Here is a 21,328-nt window from a genome sequence, read left to right on the forward strand (position 1 = left end):
ATAAAACACCTTTTGGTGTAATTATAAAAAACTATGCAGAGAGAGTGATAGTAAAACAACCCTGAACATGAATGTTGGAATTTATCCACCTTATAAAAGTTATATAGCCCAGGTGAGGCATCTTAGTTGGTGAATTCCTGTGAGCGAGGACGTTGGTCCTGTGGGTCCCGCATTCAAGTCTTCCCTTGGTGAAAAATGAATCAAAGTGAACAAAAAATGAACAGAGCTAATAAAAATTGAACAATAAAAGAATATACAAAAAGAAGAAAAAAATTGTTATATATAACACTGATTTTACAATAAATACAAGGAACTTTCAATAATATAAATGATGGTTTTGATATCATATATTCAATAATAGACGAATACGAAGACACAAAATAATTATTCCATGATATCTTTTGGAGACAAAAGTTTAGAGCGGCTCAGCATGGGGGAAGACACAAATTTATTTTTATTTCTTTTTTCTTCCTATCCAAAAAATAATACTTACATTTCGTTAAAACCAAATATACACATTATTTTTCAATTACAACCTCGTGGAAATGTTTGCTAAGAGCTATGAATTTTTACCAATCCAGAACATAAAATAGTCAAACATAAAAACATGCAAGGTCCCAACACTTATAACAACACCGGTTCATAAAATGTTGTTGGCATACTGATCTAGGATACTTTCACTTATAGATGTATGAAAAGAATCACATGTAAAAATTGTAGCTTAACACAGAATCATAATGTGCACACAAAAAAGAAGAATAAACGCATAAAAAGCATGAAGGAAGACATAAAGACTTGATAACGAAGTTCGTCTAACTCGAACTACGTCTCTGGGCCCTTCTCTGTCAATGGGAAGGCCTTTATATTAAATGGCATAAAAAGAAGAGAATACAATCATCTGATACATCAAAAGATGTTTACACCTCCATTCTGAAAGATGGTTGAGAGAAGAATAATTCAGATGGAGAAGTGGGTAGAACCAATGCATCCGTGGTGTTGAGAGGGGCTGAAAACATCTAAAACTTGTCCAAAATAGACAAAATGCACTATCGGCCACTTGAAAGCTCTCCTGCCTCGAACAACGTGCTGAAATTCCTCCCTCTCTTGCTTTTTTCCAATCATCGGATTTTATAGTGCCTTTGTTAGGACAAATCCCTCTTAAATCGGGGTTGTTTGGTATAAAACAGAGGCTGTTTGAATGGAAGGGTCGGCTAGTGCAACGAAGCCTTCAAAATAGTCTTTTCATCGTTGAAGTGATAATACCCGTAAAACACTAAAATCTGACCAAAAACTTCAAAATAGTATTTTCATCGTTGAAGCGATAATACCCCGTAAAACACTAAAATCCGACCAAAAACTGTTTACTCGGATTTCAAAAAATATTAAATCGGGCATATATACTTATCGGGTCCGAGCCCGATATTGTAATCGCAAGTCGCTGAGGTCTAAGACCCTGTATATCGGGGAACTTTGCCGACCGTCGATCACCGATATCAGTGTTGACCGATTGCACCCATGATCGCCGATGTCGATTACCCCGATATCGCCGACACCAATTCCATTGATCTGATTGCCCTCTGATCGCTGATCTGATCTAATTGGATATCACTGATCAGGAGGTTCCACTACACTCCTTAAGTCCACCCCTTTGGATGTGCTGATTGCGATTTTTCCTTTTAAAGCTTAAAAGTCCATTTTTAAAGGAAAATGCCTCATTTTCCTAAGGAACAAAGCAACCTTCTTTTCGCGATAACTTCATCGTCTGGACTCGGATTGAAGTACCATTCATGCCGTTGGAATCAGGACGACGAGATCTACACTATGGTCCTAGGTTGACTTCATTCTGAGCACTTTGTTTTTTTTTTTTTGAGGTTTTCCATGCCATTGTATCTGAAGATCCACCTGGATCAATCCTCCCCATTGAGGAGCTTTTGGACCGCCAAAAGCTTTCACTAGTCAATTGGCAAGTGAGGGAATTGTTCCCTCACCTTTTCCTTCTCCAACCATTTGGCCTTGCTGGGGTGCATTCCCTTAAAACCCACTCGAAGGTATTCCACATCTCCTCGTTGTGAAGTCCTGGTCCTTCTGTCAAGGATGATGTCCTGCGGTAACTCATCGAGATATTCTGGTGCAAAATCATCGACCATAGGAACTATGCCCACCTCATCTCTGTCCATGATCAATGGTGGTTCATACAGCTTTAGGTTCTCTACATTCACTACTAAGTACATTTGCATATATACCGGCAAATCAAGACGAAAGGCATTGTTTCCAATCTTCTCCAATATGGTGAATGGACCATACCGGATGGGTTGCAACTTCTTCCTTTCTCCCTTCATCTTGTCATTGTTGATGTGGAAACACACTTTTTCATCCACTTGGAATTGGTGGTTGACTCGATGTTTGTCATGTCGAGCCTTGTAACGGGCTTGACTTTTCTCCAACTGCTCTTGTACTGCTTGGTGAATCACTTGGATTCACTAAATGAACTGTTGAGCTTTGTCCCTATCATTACGTCCACTGGAGCCATCTTCCCTTCCAAAGACCATATCAAAAGGGTCCTTTGGCAGGTAACCAAAGCATGTCTCAAATGGTGAACGCTGCGTAGATGAATGCACTGCTCGGTTGTAGGAATGCTGTACATAGGGGAGATGTTCATCCCACAACTTGGGATGTTTCCCACAATAGCCTCATAACAAGTGTACCATGGTACGGTTTACAACCTTTGTCTGTCCGTCAGTCTATGGATGAAATGTCATGCTTCTTTTCAATTTGGTGTCCATCCTCTTCCACAAACTGGTCCAAAACTCTTCGAGAAAGCGAGAGTCCCGATCTGACACAATAGATGTGGGTAATCCAAAATGGACCCAAACATGCTGAAAGAAAAGAGAAGCAATCTACTCTGCAGTAATCTGGTTTTTACAAGGCATAGGAATACACATCTTGCTAAAATGGTCAACGATAACATACATATAGTCGTGACTCTTTTTAGACAAAGGTAAACCTCCTACAAAGTCCATTGACACACTTTCCCATGGACGACTCGGAATAGGGAGTGGTTTGTAGAGCCCGAGTTTTCTATTAGAGGGCTTTGAAACAAAACACATCACACACCCCTTTACATAGCGAGTCACAATGTTTTTCATATGAGGCCAAAAACAAAATCTTTCTACATGACATAAAGTCTTTTCGACACTAAAGTGTCCAGACACAAGAGAGGTGTGGGCCTCTCAAATTACATGTACTCTTTCCCCTGTGAGAATACTCAATTTACCAAGGTGATAAAACAATTTCCCCTGCAAGTGATAGTTGTCCACCTGTGAACCATGGGTTAGTTTTGCATAAATTTCCTTAAAATCATCATCATTAGCATATTGTTCAGCATAACTCTCAAAAGACAACGAAGCATTATGAAAAATAGCAGAAGTAAAAATAGGAGGGTGAGATAGCATATCAACCACTTTATTGCTAGTGCCCTTCTTATATTTTATTACCAGATGAAACTGCTGAAGAAAACCCATCCACCTAAAATGACGAGATTGTTGTAACTTGGTTTGTGACTAAAGGTACTGCAAGGGCTAATGATCCATATGGATGATGGTCTCCTTTCCGATCAGGTAGTGTTTCCACTTTTTCACACTCTGCACCAAGGCGTAAAGCTCCTTGTCATAACTGGGATAGTTTATCACAGCTTGAGAAAACTTCTCAGAATTGTAACAATCGGCTTCTTTTTGCTGCATCAGTACAACTCCCGTGGCATAACCGCTGGCATTGGTTTTGATCTTGAATGGCTGTTGGAGATCGAGTAAGGCTAAGATTGACATAGTGCTGATCTTTTCCTTCAATGTTTCGAAGGACTTCTGCTGTCTTCCTCCCCATTGGAAGACCTGTTTTACACTTGTCAACGTGTGCAAAGGTGCTGCAATAACAGAGAAATTAGCAATAAATCTCCTCCAATACTGGACTGCACCTAAAAAGCTACGGACCTCAGTTACACTAGTAGGCTTAGGCCAATTTACAATTGCTTCAACTTTAGAGGGATCAATTTTTAACTGACCATAACCAATAATATGACCTAGGTAACCCAAAGAGGTTTTCCCGAACTCACACTTTGACAATTTTACAAAGAGTTTTTCTTTTTTCAGTACATCAAGCACTTTCTTTACATGACACACATGCTCAGCCCAACTCTTACTAAAGACAAGTATATCATCTAAATATACAAGAACAAATTCATCAATGTAAGGCCGAAAGAGATCATTCATGACCCTCATAAAAGTGGTTGGAGCGTTGCAAAGTCTGAATGACATCACCATCCATTCGAACAACCCTTGTTTGGTCTTGAAGGCGGTTTTCCATATGTCTTGCTCTGCGATTCAGACCTGGTGATAACCACTGCGCAAATCCAACTTGGTGAAATAAACAAAATTATTTAATTGATCTAAAAAATCATCTATGCATGGAAGGGGGTAGCGTTTTTTCACCGTAATTTTGTTTAGTGCACGGTAATCCACGCACATCCTCCATGTGCTGTCTTTCTTTGGCACTAAAACAATCGGTGAGCCACACAGAGAGGTGCTCGGCCTGATGACCCCTTGGTCCAACAATTCCTGCACTTATTTCTTGATTTCCTCCATCTCAATAGTCGACATCCTGTACATGCCAATATTTGGAAAAGGAGTGTCATGTTGTAAATGGATTTCGTGTTGGATTTCCCTCTTCAGAGGTAATCCCTTCAGTTCCTGAAACAACTCATCATAATTAGAAATTAATTTAGATAATTCCTATTTATGTTCCTGATCGCAGCCCTGGAAAGCATCAACGAATTCTGCCTCTTTTTCCCTTACAACCATAAGCATGCAACCCTTACTAGAATTCACCAGTCTTTTCATTTGTCCAACACTTACAAGGCTGGCATTGATTTTATTTTGATGAGCCCTTACTATATATTCTACCCCATCTTTTGTGATTTGGTATTTGTTTTCATGACAAAAGAAGACTGCCTTTCTATCATACAGGTATGGGCTCCCTAACACCATGCCACAGATATCCAGTGGTATTACATCCAATTCTACTTCATCTACTAGCTTAGAAGCAATTACAAATTTGACCTTACACTGTTTGGTTACATTCAGTTTTGCTTTATCATGTATCCATCCAAGTGGGTAAGGTTTCGGGTGTGGTTTTGTTTCTAAGCCAAGTTTCTTTACCAGGGATTCTGCAATTAAGTTTGCTTGGGACCCAGTATCAAACAAAGTTTCAACTTTGGTGTGATTTACAACAACTCTGATATGAAATAGTTCAATTCTCTTTTGATCATTAGGAAGGGACTCATTTACAGAACTGGTGCCTTCATGCGATTCAGAATTAACATGAGGTGTAAGAGTACCTTTTGTTCCTGTTGCTGTGATCAACGCTTCATCTCTAGAATCTGATCTAAGGTCTTGTTGTGCCGTTGCCACTATCTTCTACTTCCCTTTTCCTCCATACTTCTTTGGATGCTTTTCTTGGTGTTGTTTCCAACAGCGATCATCATCATGGCCTTCTTTTTTGCAATGATTGCAATACGACTGTTCTCCCTCTTTGGCTGCTACCGTTTTCTTCTCCTTTCCTTTCCATTTCGCTTTTGAATTGCCATTGGGAGGTTTGAATGGTGGTTTTTTGGACTGATCATCCCTTTCATTTTTTCCCATGTTCTCAATATGAATTTCCTTCACGTTGGCTGAGTCAATAGTGGTTGGTTTAAGAAACAGCAACGAATGCCTAATATAGCCATGCAATGAGCCAACATACTTAGTTACAACTTCACGTGTATCAAGTGCAATACCCAAATTCAGTGCTTGCTTTCTAAATTCCTCTGTAAAACTCTGAACATCCTGACCTTTGCCTTGCCTTAAATACTGCCAATTCACTAATGCTTTTTGCTTGTATCCTAAGGGATGAAACTATTCCTTTAATGCAGAAATAAAGTCAGGCCATGAGGAGAAGAGGTTACCCACATTCTTACTGCGCTGCAATTTGCTCTCCCACCAAACGAGAGCAGTGCTGCTCAACCATAGAGAGGCCAGTTGAATGTTTGCCTCATCCTCCACGATCTGTTGAATCCTGCAGTAGACCTCAATCTGCCTAATCCAATTATTAAGCTTTTCTGCATTGCTTTCACCATTAAACATGGGAAGATCAAATTTAAAGAAGGGTTTCTTAGATGCATCCTTTGAATTTCTATGATTATGGTGGTGAGAGGAAGGAGAACCTTCACTCCTAGAAGGAGAAGGAGGAGGTTCTTCTCCACCATTCCCATGTGCTGAACCTTGTCCTTCTGGGTTTCTTTCCTCTGCTTTCTCCAACCTTAAAACCAGCTCACTGATATTCTCTGCCATTGAATAGAAATTCTTGTGGAAATTGCGCTCCTCTTAAAGATGAGCTTCATCTTCTACCATGTTTCTCCTTCGATGTGCACGCCCCGCTTCGGGATCGAAAGGCTTTAATTCCCCTTCGCCTCTTCGGAGTCTATCTCTTGTTAGCATACAAACATGCAATTCACATCTAAAAATACTTGCTCTGATACCACTTGATCCAGGATACTTTCACTTATAGATGTATGAAAAGAATCACATGTAAAAATTGCAACTTAACACAGAATTGTAATGTGCACACAAGAAAAGAAGAAGAAATGCATAAAAAGCACGAAGGAAGACACAAAGACTTGATAACAGAGTTCGTCCAACTCGGACTATGTCTTCAGGCTCTGCTTTGTCAATGGGGAGGCCTTTATATTAAATGGCATAAAAAGAAGAGTATGCAATCATCTGATACATCAAAAGAGGTTTACACCTCCATTATGAAAGATGGCTAAGAGTAGAAGAATTCAGATGGAGAAGTGAGCAGCACCAATGCGTTCGTGGTGTTGAGAGGGGCTGAAAACATCTAAAACTTGTCCAAAACAGACAAAATGCACTATCGGCCACCTGAAAGCTATGTTGCCTTGAACAACATGCTAAAATTCCTCCCTCTCTTGCTTTTTTCCAATCATCGGATTTTATAGTGCCTTTGTTAGGACAAATCCCTCTTAAATCGGGGTTGTTTGGTATAAAATAGAGGCTATTTGAATGGAAGGGTTGGCCAGTGCAATGAAGCCTTCAAAACAGTCTTTTCATCGTTAAAGCGATAATACCCTATAAAACACTAAAATCCGACCAAAAACTGTTTACCTAGATTTCAAAAAATATTAAATCGGGCATATATACTTATCGGGTCTGGGCCTGATATCGCAATCGCAAGTCATTGAGGTCCAAGGCCCTATATATCGGGGAAATTTTCCGACCGCCGATCGCCGATATCGGTGTTGGCCGATCGCACCCATGATTGTCGATGTCGATTATCCCGATATCACCGACATCGATTCCATTGATCCGATCGCCCTACAATCACCGATCCAATCTAATCGGAGATCGCTGATTGGGGGGTTCTGCTATGCTCTGTAAGTCTGCCCCTTTGGATGTGCTGATTGTGATTTTGCCTTTTAAAGCTTAAAAGTCCATTTTTAAAGGAAAATGCCTCATTCTCCTAAGGAACAAAGAAACCTTCTTTTCGCAATAACTTCATCGTTCGGACTCGGATTGAAGTACTGTTCACATCATTGGAATCAAGATGACGAGATCTACGCTATGGTCCTATGTCGACTTCATTCTGAGCACTTTGATTTTTTTTTTGAGGTTTTCCATGCCATTGTATCTAAAGATCCACCTGGATCACATACATCCTAAGGACATCAATGAATTTTTTTATAATCATTGAATGTCCTACAGGTTGGAGCAATGCTTCGTCTGATCTTTTGTGTATATAAAAGTTATGTTCCTTATGGATATCTTACACCGCCATCTCCTCAAAAAATTCCTGTAATTTGCAAATTCTTTGTTGCCAAGGATTTAGGTCCAAACTATGTAATGTACCGGTCCCCAAGAACTAATTAATAATCACTCGAGAATCACCAAATATTTGCAAGCATTTCACCTTCTTGGCATTGAAAATTCAAGGAAGAGCCAAATGCCTTATTATTAGTTCCAGGCCCTAACCCCAAGCTAAGAAGGAAAGTGTTATTATTGTTAAGGTGAAATGCAAATCCTACTCCACATACATCTCTAACATGAATTTTGGCTCCATCAAAGAAGGCCCAAGTCTTTGAATTATTTATCCTAGGTCCAATCAAAATTCTATTTTTCTTCTTTAGCGTTGAGTTCCTTCATTGTTGTTTTTGTTTTGTGCACTGTCAAATATTTTGGATTTGATGTAACCATATACGACAAAAGACCAATGCTAGAAGGATAGAAGGATTGTCCAAGTATAGGGATTTTTCTCACTCTATGGGGCATTCCCCTAATGACCTACTCGATTAGGTCCCCACACATGCCTCCTCAAACAAAATCGTTCTCCACACCACCTGCAAAAAAACACAATCCATTATCAAGTGTGTCACTGGCTCTTGATTATCACAACCCCTTACCATACTTTCCTTTGGAGATTATCTTACATGAAAATCCTATTATTTAAAACCAACCATAAAAATAAGCATATCTTTAAAGGACAATTCCACTTCCAAACAACTTCATATCATAGAGAGGGGTTTGGCTCCACTTCTTGTGTCACTGGAACTTCATAAGATAGTTTTGTTGTCACCACCTTGCATTCTTTGTTCATTTTCCAAATGAGTTTGTCTAAGTTTTTGCTTAGTTTAATGCCATTCTATGCAAGTGACAAGACAAATTGTGTCCATTCCCATGCTAGATTACCTGAGAGGCCTATAACATTAATTGATTTCCAAGTTCTCAATGACATCCCATTGGCTCTGGGATGAACTGCTTCACAAAGTAAAGAAATGCCTCTGTACTTTGATGCCAGTACTGGATTCAATAATATTATTTTAAGGCCATCACCTCCTATCCACAGATACTTGCTTAAGTCTATTTTGCTTCCATATGCTACCTACTAAATAAGACCTTTTTTAATTATGCCAAGTGTTGACACTGGCGCCTTCCAAATATTTGACCCTCCCTACCACGATATCGCCTTTGATCAAACACATTATTCAACACTTTTTATCCTTCCAGCACTTGTCTTGCATTAGAGTTCCCCATAGGCCTAGATCAAGCTTACTCCTCCAATGACTTTTGGCATATAACAATTTTGCGAAAATGAAGATGTTTTTGAGCCCCCATCCTCCCAATTTCTTTGAGTTGTAAATCTATTTCCAATTTGTTAAATAAATCATTTTTTGTCTTTTTCCTTTCCAAAGAAAATGGAAACATAATCTTTTAATTATGTTCATAATTTTCCTTAGTACACTTTCCAAATCGAACCAAGAGAATGGGATTGCTTCCAAACCTGATTTTACTAGGATCAATCGACCTCTGAAATAGATCCATTGGTTGCACTAGTGATTAATCCGACATTCCACTTTTTTTACCTTCCAGATCCAATCAACAACTCGATAATTGTTAGCCTTTGAATGATAACCAAGATATTGTGTTCCCTCACGTAAAGGAAAAAACTAGAAAGGGGGAAGATTTTAAATTTAGAATAAGACTTTCAAGAACTCCATTAGTTAACATAATTAACTCAGAAGGACTAATTTGCATGCCTGTAGCTTCAAAATACATTGTAATTATGTTCCAAACATTTCTCCATTCTTTAATCGAGCCATGTCCAAATAAGAGAATGCCATCAAAAAATAACAATTCTATGAGTTTGACCAATGTGGATACTTGTATACCTTTGATTCTCCCTTCCCTTGCTACCTAGTTAAGAAGAAGACTTAATCCTTCAACCACCAGCAGGAACAAAAAATGTGAAAGTGGACATCCTTGTCAAATTCCTCTGGAAGCTTTCAAAAATTGAGATGGTATGGCATTGACTAGTACCGCAAATTTTTCCAAAGTGACACATCTCATTATCAAATTAGCAATATCAAGAAGAAAATCAATTTGTAGTAAAACTAGTTTCAAAAAGACCTAATTAACTCTATCATAAGATTTAACTAGATCTAATTTATGTTGACAATGCAACAATAAATTCCTAATTTAATTTTCCCTTGATTAAATTGGGAGAAATTCGAATTTCAATTTCAATAGAATACTTGGAGGTATTTAACTGAGGTGACATGGCTCTTGTCACTCAGTTAACTTAGTGAATTCGAGTTGGAGACACTTGAGTTCAATTCTACATAAATTATTGCTAATTTGTAGCAATCTATTTCATTTAATTTGATTTATTGTCAGTGTAACTAGTTCTCACTCTTAGTAGAACCAGTGGTGGTCAAGTTAAGGGTGTGTATATTTTTTCAAATTGAGTGACCATCCAGTTAACTGATCAATCAACCCAAAATATTTGTTGCATGCAAATAATTCAACTTACCCAGTTGATATTGGAGTTCAAGGGCAGTGTACTATTAGTTGTAAGCTATTCCAAGTTGTATAGGTCATGCATGTAGTCATAGAATGACCTATAGGATTTGCATAATCCATATTGAGGATTTTTCTAAATAATAGGGGATTAATTCCTTGAGGAATAATGCAAGGAAATAGGGGCTTGGAGGCTCGAAATTTTGGCTAAGAATTGGCCAAGGTCAGTTAGTCAAGTAGACGATAGAAGATATAGGTGCATGTTGAGCTCAAGCTTGAGCATAAAATATTGTATGCATCCATATTATTTGAAATTTAATGCAATACATATAGTAAGGGGTTTTGAGAAGTTACTTTCCCCTAGATAAATCTCTGTGCATGTGTCTTAAATATTGATGCATGTTAATGATTTGTATTCTCGATCATGAATTTACTTCTGCAGATTAGTAGAGTAGCTTCTAGTCTTGTGATTTAGAAAATTTCATGAGCAATTTAGAATCTACACATTAATTTCTACAATTTCAGCACTAATCCTGGGAGCTTCTTTACTTTCATACTATGTAGTACTTCTTGTGTTGATTTAGTAGCATCAAGGATCTATCTACTTGTCAAAAATCCAAAATTTTCTTTAGGTATGCCTTTTGACAATTTTTCCTTCAATGATTAACTAGAATTTTTTAATTCAAATTGTATAGTAAATTACATAAAGATATAGGTTGAAAATCCACGAAAGATTGTGGATTAATATTCTTCAGAATTAGTTCTATGAAAGTGGCATTGAGTGCCCTTGGAATTCTTCCTCCCACTCTAATTTCTTAAATGATGATGACATGATCCTGAGCTAGGATGTCAAAGAACTCTAAATAAATTTATGTAGGACCCACCCATCAGGTCCTGGGCTCTTTTCCTTCTTGGATTTTGTAAGAACCAGTAGAACTTCATTCTAAGTAACTAGCTTATTTAGAATCTCAATGGATTCACTATGAAACATTATAGGAAAAAATATAATGAAATTCACTATGCTTCAATACTAGGAACCTCCATCTCTTGAAATAAATTTTGGAAGAAACTAAAATTCAAATTACTCGTTTTTGTGAAGAAGGGAGAGAGATATCATCCATAGTCATCTCCCATATGGTGTTAGTTACCCTTTGGTGCTCTGCTGACTTATGGAAAAGTTGGCTATTTTTCCCCTTGTTTAATCTAAAGAGCTCTACTATGTAGTTGCCAAGTCGCTTCCTCTTCATCCATTAATGATTTTTTCTTACCTTCCAGAGTTCTAACTATTTCTAGTTCCTCTAAAAGTATTCTAGATAGTCAAGTTCTATACAATTGGGTGATTCAAACCTCCATTTCCCTGATTTCCTTCTTTTCTCTTTTATGACAAGCCTGATCCCACACAATAAGTTCTCGTTTCAACTTCTTTAGGTTACAAATGAAGTGTTCATTCTCATATTAAATACTTGAAGAATAAAAAGACACCTAATTATATCTAAGCAGATTGGAGAAATAAATTTATTTGATCAAGTGAGAGTTCAATTTATATGGTGCCCTTTTCTTTTCTACCTTCTTCGCTAGTTGCAAGAAAATGGGGGCATGATTTGATGGTCCTTCACAAAATTATTCATCTATGTAGCTTTTGTAGTGCCTCACTATTTCTAGTAAGTGATCAAGCACCTGAAAATGATCCATACTTTTTTTTATTCCTTCATATCCTGCTCTCTTATCTTACCTCGTTGGGTGTATCAACACCAATTCAATGTCGAGCAATCCTGTTCTTCCAATAATGTAATAAAATATTGGGTCCATGGATCTAGTCTGGAATGAATTCCCTGATGTTCCCGATCTGATATGAAAAATCTCAAGTCTCTTCCAACAATACATAAAGGCTCTGACAATAAGCTTAATCCTTTGGCCTGTTCCCAAACAAATTGACGATTCTAGTCAGAATTGTAACAATTAAACAACCTGAAATGAACCTAATCCAACCCATAGGAACCTTCTAACACAATTATGAAAGATTGGAAAGAAGTGGATATATCATGTATTCACAGACTCTAGGTTGTTAAAAGACCTCTTGATAGACCTCTAGAGTCAATTGTATTAAAATTCAAACTAATTAAAAATGAAGAAAGGAAATCAACCAAATTTTCCCACTACACATTTTTTCTTGCAGCAAAAGGACATCACATTTATATGGCTATAACAATTGCTTGAGGGCTCGATGTTTATGTTTCCCTCACACCCCTCTAGGGTTTAATAAGAATACCAACATTAGGAAACCATGCTACTAGGATTGGTGTCTCTAAGTGCCCAAAAGAAGTTGCATAAATATAGACTGTCAAGATGACTCATCCTTCTATTCCTCCCTCTAAGTTCCATCATATGTTAAGATAAAATTTCCTTAGTTAGGTCTGGTTTCCTTTGATGGGGCCTCTTCCTTTACTCGTGCCTCTTACTCAGGGGGGAATCACAAGTTGATCAATATTCTAGCATCGACTCACTTCCTCTAGTGGGAATTTATTTCGTTGGGATTCCAATCCTCTCGCACTACCTAAAAGCACTTGTCCTAAGTCCCATTTGATAAAAGGTCTAAGTATATTTTCGATCATCAGGGAATAGAAACCTTGAGAGGTAGCTAACATCAGTGGAGGGTTTCAGAACTTATTTGGAGGATGTTTGAACATAGGCCCCCCTCTAATTTTTTCACACATTTATTATGATGGAAGTCTGACAACTGAAAAAAACTATGGGAAATAATCCTTTAATACTCTTGAATCTTGAAGAAAATTGAAAAACTCCCTTTATGAAGAAAATGAACTTTCACTTTTTTTAAATAATTATTTTTGTTTGTGTAAATTTGAGTAGATTTCAAGATTAAAAAACATGTACTTCTTATAGGTTACACATTAAAAATTAGAAGGCTATAGTTTTTATGTTTTTTTAATTAATATTGACTTATTATGAGGTTTGAGGATAGGCATCCAATAATTGATAGTAGTGTCTCCAAATATCTTGACTCTTACTAAATAAGAAATTCTTGTTACTATTGATTAACATGTTGTTAATATTAACTTTGCCTCTTTTTTTTTTAATAATTAACTATGCCTAGATATATATGCAATAAATTTAGATGACCTTAGATCCAAATTTAAAAAAATCCGTCACATTGTTTGAGGAGAAAATGCAAACTAATCTCAAATCTCCATAGGGTACTTATGGTCTTCGCGATTACTCAAATCTCCATAGGGTACTTATGGTCTTCGCGATTACTCAAATCTCCATTGGGTCCTTATGGTATTGTTTACAGTGCTAGACCCACCAACATTCATGGGATCTCCCCGATATGAAGTCCCAACTAGACTTCACACAGTTTGGAGTAGGAGTCCCAACAATTGGTGGTAATGTTACACCTTGCTTGCAAAAAAACGCAAAGTGAAGTATGGTAACTTTGGTGAGATGAAGTGTGTGACCCTGCAGAAAGTCAAGCGTGATGCATGAAGGTTCCAACACACGAAGGGGAAAGGAAGTATGCCACTTGGAATCATGTAATAATATGTAACTTGAAACGAATAAACAAGCGTAATGACATCACAAGCTAAGATGCGGAAAGTCCATAGGTTAAAGTGATGAATTAATATAACAACACATATTCAACAATATTCATACAAATGAAAACAAAATAGTTCATAAGATAAGCGTAAGCTAAATAACATACATTGCAAATACAATAAGAATAGTCCTACTATATTCACAACATATGCGTGAAAGTGTGTCGACTATGATTTTATTATAAGTGAAAGTGATCTAGGTGGATATTGGTGGCCACCCGCCAATTCCACTTGGACCCCCACCATTGCTTCTTTCATTTTTTCAGTTTCCTTAATTGTAGCACAGTTTACTATTTTTAGAAATTTTTGGGGTCCTAAACTTTCGGAGCCGTTTTGAGGCCCTAAACGACGTTTTTTTTGGAAATCTACCACCAACGATTTTGTATCTAAAATCGTCTTTTTCGTTGTAGTCCTCAGAGAGATATTTCTAATGGGTTATCATGTGCATCAAACGGAGATAATATGACCAAGTCGCGACCCCGGGAAGTTGGTTGTCCAACTCACCCCAATGGGGCCCATAAACTCTTGGTGTTACATCTCCTCAGGTTAGGGTTTTGGTTGTTTCCTCATATTGTTCAATAATAAAAAGGCCCTTGAGCCTCATTGTAAGGTAGTTCAGAGGCATGTAGTTGCCACATCTCTTCTTAGAGATAAGATACCATTGCCCTAGCTGGTTTATTTACATTTCTGTTTGTAAGCATATTTAAGTATTTTACATTAATGAAATGAAGTATTATTTCCGCTGCATCTTTGCGTTTATGGTTATCTCTGTAATTTGTTGCATTCTTGTTTAAATCTAGATCAAAAAGTTCCATTCATACATACACCATTGATGGATGACTATCCCCAATAGTGGAACATTAAATTCAAGAACACCTGCTCCTCCAAAGAAGTATACTCGCTCTATGTTACGGAGAATCTAAGGCTCTTCACAATACTCCCAAGCTCTTCTAAGCCTAACCCTAGCTAAAATCTTGGCTCCCAAAATCCCCTTACATGAGTTATGAGGTTCTATTTATAAAAAGGGGGTGGATGGCCTTTCAAATCCCCTTTGTGACCTTTGGACTACCTCCTGACTCTTCAACTTATTTCAAATGACTCATTACATTACATCATAACTCTTCACATTCCAATATTGACACTTGGAATTTCACTTTATAAAATAATTACAAATAATATTACATTTACACTTATACCCATATAAGAAAAATAGGTAGAGACAACTTGACAACCTAACAAGACAAAACATTATGATGCTTGATTTTGGGAGAAATCTAGCTCAACAAATTCCACTTGATGCTTATCGGTCACATATTGGTGCCAAGCTTGGTACTGTGCGATGACATCCCCAAAATGCGTGATGGTGTCTGGCTAGAAGTGGATTCTAGATGCCCTGGCATCTAGGTACAATGACTTGGAACCAATTTCAACTTCCCTCTGAAGCATGAGCAACATTGTTCTAATCTGGATAGGACCACCAATGTAGTTCTGCACGTTGTGTTTATTCAGCTCCAAACATTCCTTGGTGGAAATTCATCTCAGCTGATCCAAGTACTCTTCGATATCCTGCTAGACTTGGTTCCTGGGTTTGGCTTTGGTGAGTGAGCCAACTAATTGGATGTTGTGTGTTTTCACCAAGACATCTGAAATACTGAATAACCGTACATACGAGGCCTAAATGTTACCAATAAATGAGGAGAGCTTCTTGTTGTTTAGAATCAACATTCGAACTCTCACTCTCTCTAGCTCTGCTTGTGGCTTCATTTTCTTCCCCAAGTCAAGCATTTCCCCTTTATATCACATTGTTCATTCTTGCATATAGGTAATGGAAACTTGCACATTCTTGAGAGTTTTAACAAAATCTTTTCTCTACTACTCTAGGCCATGAAAAGGACAATTGATTTATGTGTAGTCACAAACTCCTCATAGAGGTTCTGCATGGTTTCTCCAAGTGTTTATACTTGAACAAGAATCACTGCTCTCATCACCTCTAAGTAGACCTGTGCAGAAACTATGTTATGTGTTGTTGCGTGGAGTTTTTCTGCCTCTTACTTAGTAGCCTGTAACTTTTGTGCCAATTTCTCATTCTCGACTGTCAAATATTGAATGTCTCATCTTGTTTCTCCTGCAAAGGTCAAGTTGGCTTCGTCAATGGCATTTGTATTCTTCCTAGTGTTCGCCAATATCAACCTTTCTCTAATGAATGTAGGTGATGTGAGGACATCCAAAACCTGTGTAATCTCAACTGCGGAACACTGATGTAAATATGGCTGTACTCTAGATATTCTTTGAAGATCCTTGTTGAAAATCTTCCTAAACCTTGTTCCATGTGAGATTTGAATCCTTTTCTACAAACAATTGTGTGTCTGCATACACTGGCAAGTCCACTGGTGTTTTCTCATCTGCTTCCCCAGTACTCGTCTTAGTGGTATCTTTTGAAGCAACTCTCTTAGGTTCCATGGTAACAATGACTACTGGAAAGAAGTGCTCAACAACTGTGGTAACCGTGGGACATAAAAGGAATTAATGGAAAGAAAACATTAGCTTTTGCAAATATAAATTCGAAGCATGATCAAGCAGCAAATCAAGCAAATAGTGAGAGTGATTGCATACTTTCCATGAACAGGTGAGGGGGATTGGCTATGGGCACTACGATTTGCAGAGTCCTAGCATCCAAGGGTGCAGCCTGAGGCTTGAGAGTGTACAATGCGTAGTTTAGCCTAGGCAGAGACTAGGAGAGACTACGCATTGTGCAGTCTCAGTGGCCAAGGTTAGTAGTCTAAGCCATGAAACTGCGCAATGTGTAGTTGTGCCAACCTATACTACGCAGTGTGTGGTCTAAGAGGCCAAGCTCTCAGCTTGAGCCTTACAATTGCGCAGTGCCGAGTTGAGAAAGGTGAAAACTCACCAAGGAAAGTGCAGATATGCCTGGTGAAGGTGTGGGAAACAAGAAAATCTGAGTGATGATGTGAGATTGAGTGTAGATTTGAATAAGTACAGATAAATCAATGTGAATCAAGTGCAGAAACTCAACAAATGGAAGGAAAAACAAATATGCGAGGAGAGTCACTCAAACAATGATCAATGGTGAAAAAACAAGAAAACCAATGTGATACTTGTGAAAGGAAAATGACAACTTAGAAAAACACTTATACAAGTTAAAATAAGTTGAAACACCAACAACAATGAAGAGAAATAATAAAAACAACACTCACACAAGAAAAATGACAAAAAACGACAAAAAGGGTAGCAAAAGGAAATAAAAGAAAAACTCACCTGGAAAAGCGACGAAAACTCCACCAAAAGTTCCTTGATCTCCTCGAGAATGCTAGATCTCCAAGATAAAATGTGAAAATGAGCTCTATAGGTGGCGATTAACTAGATTTGAGCAAATTACGGTTTATGATGCGCATGCCTAACATCAAGGAAAAAGTGACACTTGGCAGAAAATTCTAAAAATAACAATGTACCACCTTCAGGAAACTAATAATGGATCCCTATTTCCTAGGGATGCATTTTCACTTTTATATTTTCTATGGAAACTTGCAATGCATGCTGCTGAGAAAGATTGCACAATTCTGGGGAACTGGGAAACTTTTCAACTCAGTGTATTACGCAGTTTTTGAGCTAAATGAGGGATTGCATAGTTTCTGGGCTTCCTTCCATGATGCATAGTTTCTGAGCTCAAATTTGATTGCCAGTATGCACTACGCAATTCAAATATTCAAGGCTACTTACCCTCAAGGATTGTGCAGTTTCAAGGGGCAAGCCTAGAACTGTTGTGTGACCAAGTCAAGTGGTTAGCTTGTGACTTAGAAGGATTAGCTAAGTGTAAAATGAGAAACAAAAGCAAAAATGAAAAAGATAAGTCTCATTCAAATCATGAGTACTTGAAAAAAGTATAAGATAAGCTTCGTTAGATAGGAAGGAAGGCTCCAAAATAGAAGCATAGGAAAACTTTTGGAGGGTGGTTGTAGCCGCTACAACACTTGCGGCACACTAGTAGAATCCAACTCTCTATATGGATCTTGTCTCATGCAAAACAAGTCTAACTCTTCTGGAAGTATTGTTCATTTCATTGATTGTCGCAACTTCTTCACTTAGCTTGAGTTAACGATATAATCCCTACCATTCTCTTCATCGGAAACACTAAAACCAAGCCAAGCTAGACTGAGTTGTTTCAATTGGGGATGAGGTGCATATAAATGCACAAGTAAAATAAAATGTCAGAGTCTTAGTTTTCATCTCTGGTGTTGCTCCGCTGCTAGCAGACCTGGACAGTACCCCGATAGAGTCTCTTCATGAACATAAGCATTGCTGCATTGCTAGCGAGCCGAGAAAGTACCCTGACAGAGTTGCTTGCTTTGCCTCTTTGCACAGGAAGCCTTTGTCTTCTTTCGCCCTTTATTTCATTTTTCATTTTTTTTCTTTTTTATTTGTTCAAAGAACTGTGCATATGCACTTATTTATTTCATGGGGTGAAAAGAGGGATCCCAACTTATTGAGAGCAGAAGAGGTTGTCCCTTCAGAGAAGGATATTTGTATACACCTTTGACATACTTGTTAAGCATTTCCTCCCCTCCTTGTTGTACTTGACTTAGTTGACAAGGATTGACTGAAAATAAAAGACCGATTAGAGTAGGATACACTAGTTAAAAGTAAAAGCATCATGATTTCACTGTGACTTTCTCTGAAAGGAACATATTTTCCATCAAATTATCATCGAATAAAGAAATGCAAGATTCACATAAAGAGAGGGAATAAACATATAACCAAGCATTGATAGCAGTGCAACTTCCTCTTGGAATTCACCCTTCTTGTATGAGAATCCAAACATGTTCTCATGCAAAAGCTATCCTATGAATGAAAAGAAAAAAAACAAAGGAAAGAAGCGGAGTGGCAAGTAAATGAAAGAAAATCCAAGAAATCAAACAAGAAAAGAAAACAACTTTTGCTTCTCCTACATAAAAATGAATAGGACATACTCACGTGAAATGATATTTCGAATGCAGCCACCGATGCATTGGGTATGCAAGGAATGCATGTCAATAAATATATACAAGCATAACAATAAACTAGAAAGATAGGATAATGCAAACCAAAACATTCGAAGTTCAGAAGTACATGCAGAAAAGTAAGAATAAAACACACATGGAAGACATTCTACAGGTGCATTGTGGTGTTTGGTCATAATGCGGCTTGAAGACATACAAGAACAAACTTTCAAGCCATGGAAATAAGCAAACATAAATAAATAAATAAATAGTTTTTCAACTGTGCTCACCACATATGAGTCCTCCAATGACTGAGCACTAGGATCGTGTGATACAAATGGAGGATGATTTTTTTTTTAAATAGATTGATTTTCAATGTGTGTGACAGAGTGATGAGGAGCCTGAAAAGATTCAATACATTTCTGATCAGAAGTGGAACTAACCTCAAGACTACGAGAACCTGACATAACCATCAGCTCGGGCTGAAGTTCCTCGATAGCTTGGGGAAGTTCCAACACCTCAGAAGATGGATCACTAAAGATCGGTGGCTTGGAAAAATCAAGAGAAGAAGAATCAGGATCATGAACAAATGAATCAATGAAAAGGTGACGACAACCACAATCAGAATGTTCAAGATCGTAAATAGAGGCATCCTCATGATATGACGAATCAAAAAGAGGGGAAGATGGAAAACGAGAAATTTCACCCTCTATATTTTTAGAAAGATAAGATGAGAGATTGGGGCGATAAGCAGAAAATATTTTTCCTCTCCGCATTCAGATGAAAAATTGATATTCCACATGTTTTGAGAATGATCGGAAGTAATAATATTAGAAAAAACTATATTTTCACAAGATTCAACAAGAATGACATAATCATGAAAAATGTCAGGATGATGAGGGAGAGGTGCAAAAGGAAGAAAGTCTTCCTTCATCACAAATTCTTTTTCATCTATGGGCTCCAACACATGATCATCGTAAATGATATTGTAGGTTAGCTGCTCAATAACAACTTCATCCAAAACTTGATCCTCATGAACATCAACAGAGAGATTGGAAACAAGTGAACACAACAAATCACAATATGGAGGATCAGAGGGACCAAAGGATGGAGGATGAGGAGATAACACTTCATTGTAACCATTAGAATCACAGTCCAAATATGCGCTGAAATTTAGAGTATGTGGGGTTGGAGAAGATGGTGGTGGATCAACAGATGGATTCTCAAGTTCTCCCACCTCAACCTGCGGAACTAGAGTTGTTTGATGAGAATGGGATGGAGGGTTACTTGGAAAAACAACTTCATCATTCGTGGATTTAGAAGCTCTAATACCGAGGTATGTTGGGAGAGGTTCGAAAGATTCAAGCTTGTGCAAATTTTTTGAAATGTGAACAAGATATAAAAAACTATATACCAAGAAAGACCAATCAAGATCAACTTCTGGAAATTCAAAGAAAAAATGAATAAAATGATTCTGAAAGTCCTGGATAGATTCATCAGGTGCGTTTCACAAATTCAAATTTTCTTGCACAAAGTTTTAATATCATACATATCAAAAGCATGTAATTTCTCTTTGATAAGGTGTTTGAAAAGTGTATGGAGTCATTAGGCAATGTGTTACACCATTCCCGTTTGCGCCCTTCAAACGTAAGAATGAACAACCTACAACGAACGTCCTCGTAGTGGATATTTTGCTTTGTGTAGAAATAAAGAAAATGGATGGTGTACTCAAATAAGGTTTTTTCACCCTCGCCATTGAATTTAAAATTTGACGAGTCATCAATAATTCTCTCCGACACTTTCAGATTTGTGTGTCTATTAAAATATGTGAGGGTTATGATTTGGGGAGAAGTCATTAAATGAGTGAAAAAAATTGAAAACATACTCAGAGGGCTCATCTTGTCATCTGGCCCTCCTTATAGCACCATAAATGTTGATGGTGCTAGACCCACCAATGTTCAGGGCATCTCCTCGATATGAAGTCCCAACTAGACCTCACACCATTTGGAGTAGGAGTCCCAGTAGTGGGTGGTAATGTTATTTCTTGACTGTGAAAATACGCAGAGTGAAGTATAGTGACATTGGTGAGAGAAAGTTTGTGACGTTGTGGAAAGTCAAGTGTGATGCATGAAGGTTCCAACACATGAAGGGGAAAGGAAGTGTGCCCCTTGGAAGCCTGCAATAGTACGTAGTTTGAAAGGAACATACGAGCGTAATGACATCACAAGCTAAGATGTGGAATAGTCCACAAGTTAAAGTGATGAATTAATACAACAACATGAATTCAACAAGATTCATACAAATGCAAATGAAATAGTTCATAAGC

The sequence above is a fragment of the Pinus tabuliformis genome, chromosome X, assembly GCF_031772625.1.
Source record: "Pinus tabuliformis cultivar Carrire ecotype Pingquan chromosome X, CPIR1, whole genome shotgun sequence".
NCBI classification, from domain to species: domain Eukaryota; kingdom Viridiplantae; phylum Streptophyta; class Pinopsida; order Pinales; family Pinaceae; genus Pinus; species Pinus tabuliformis.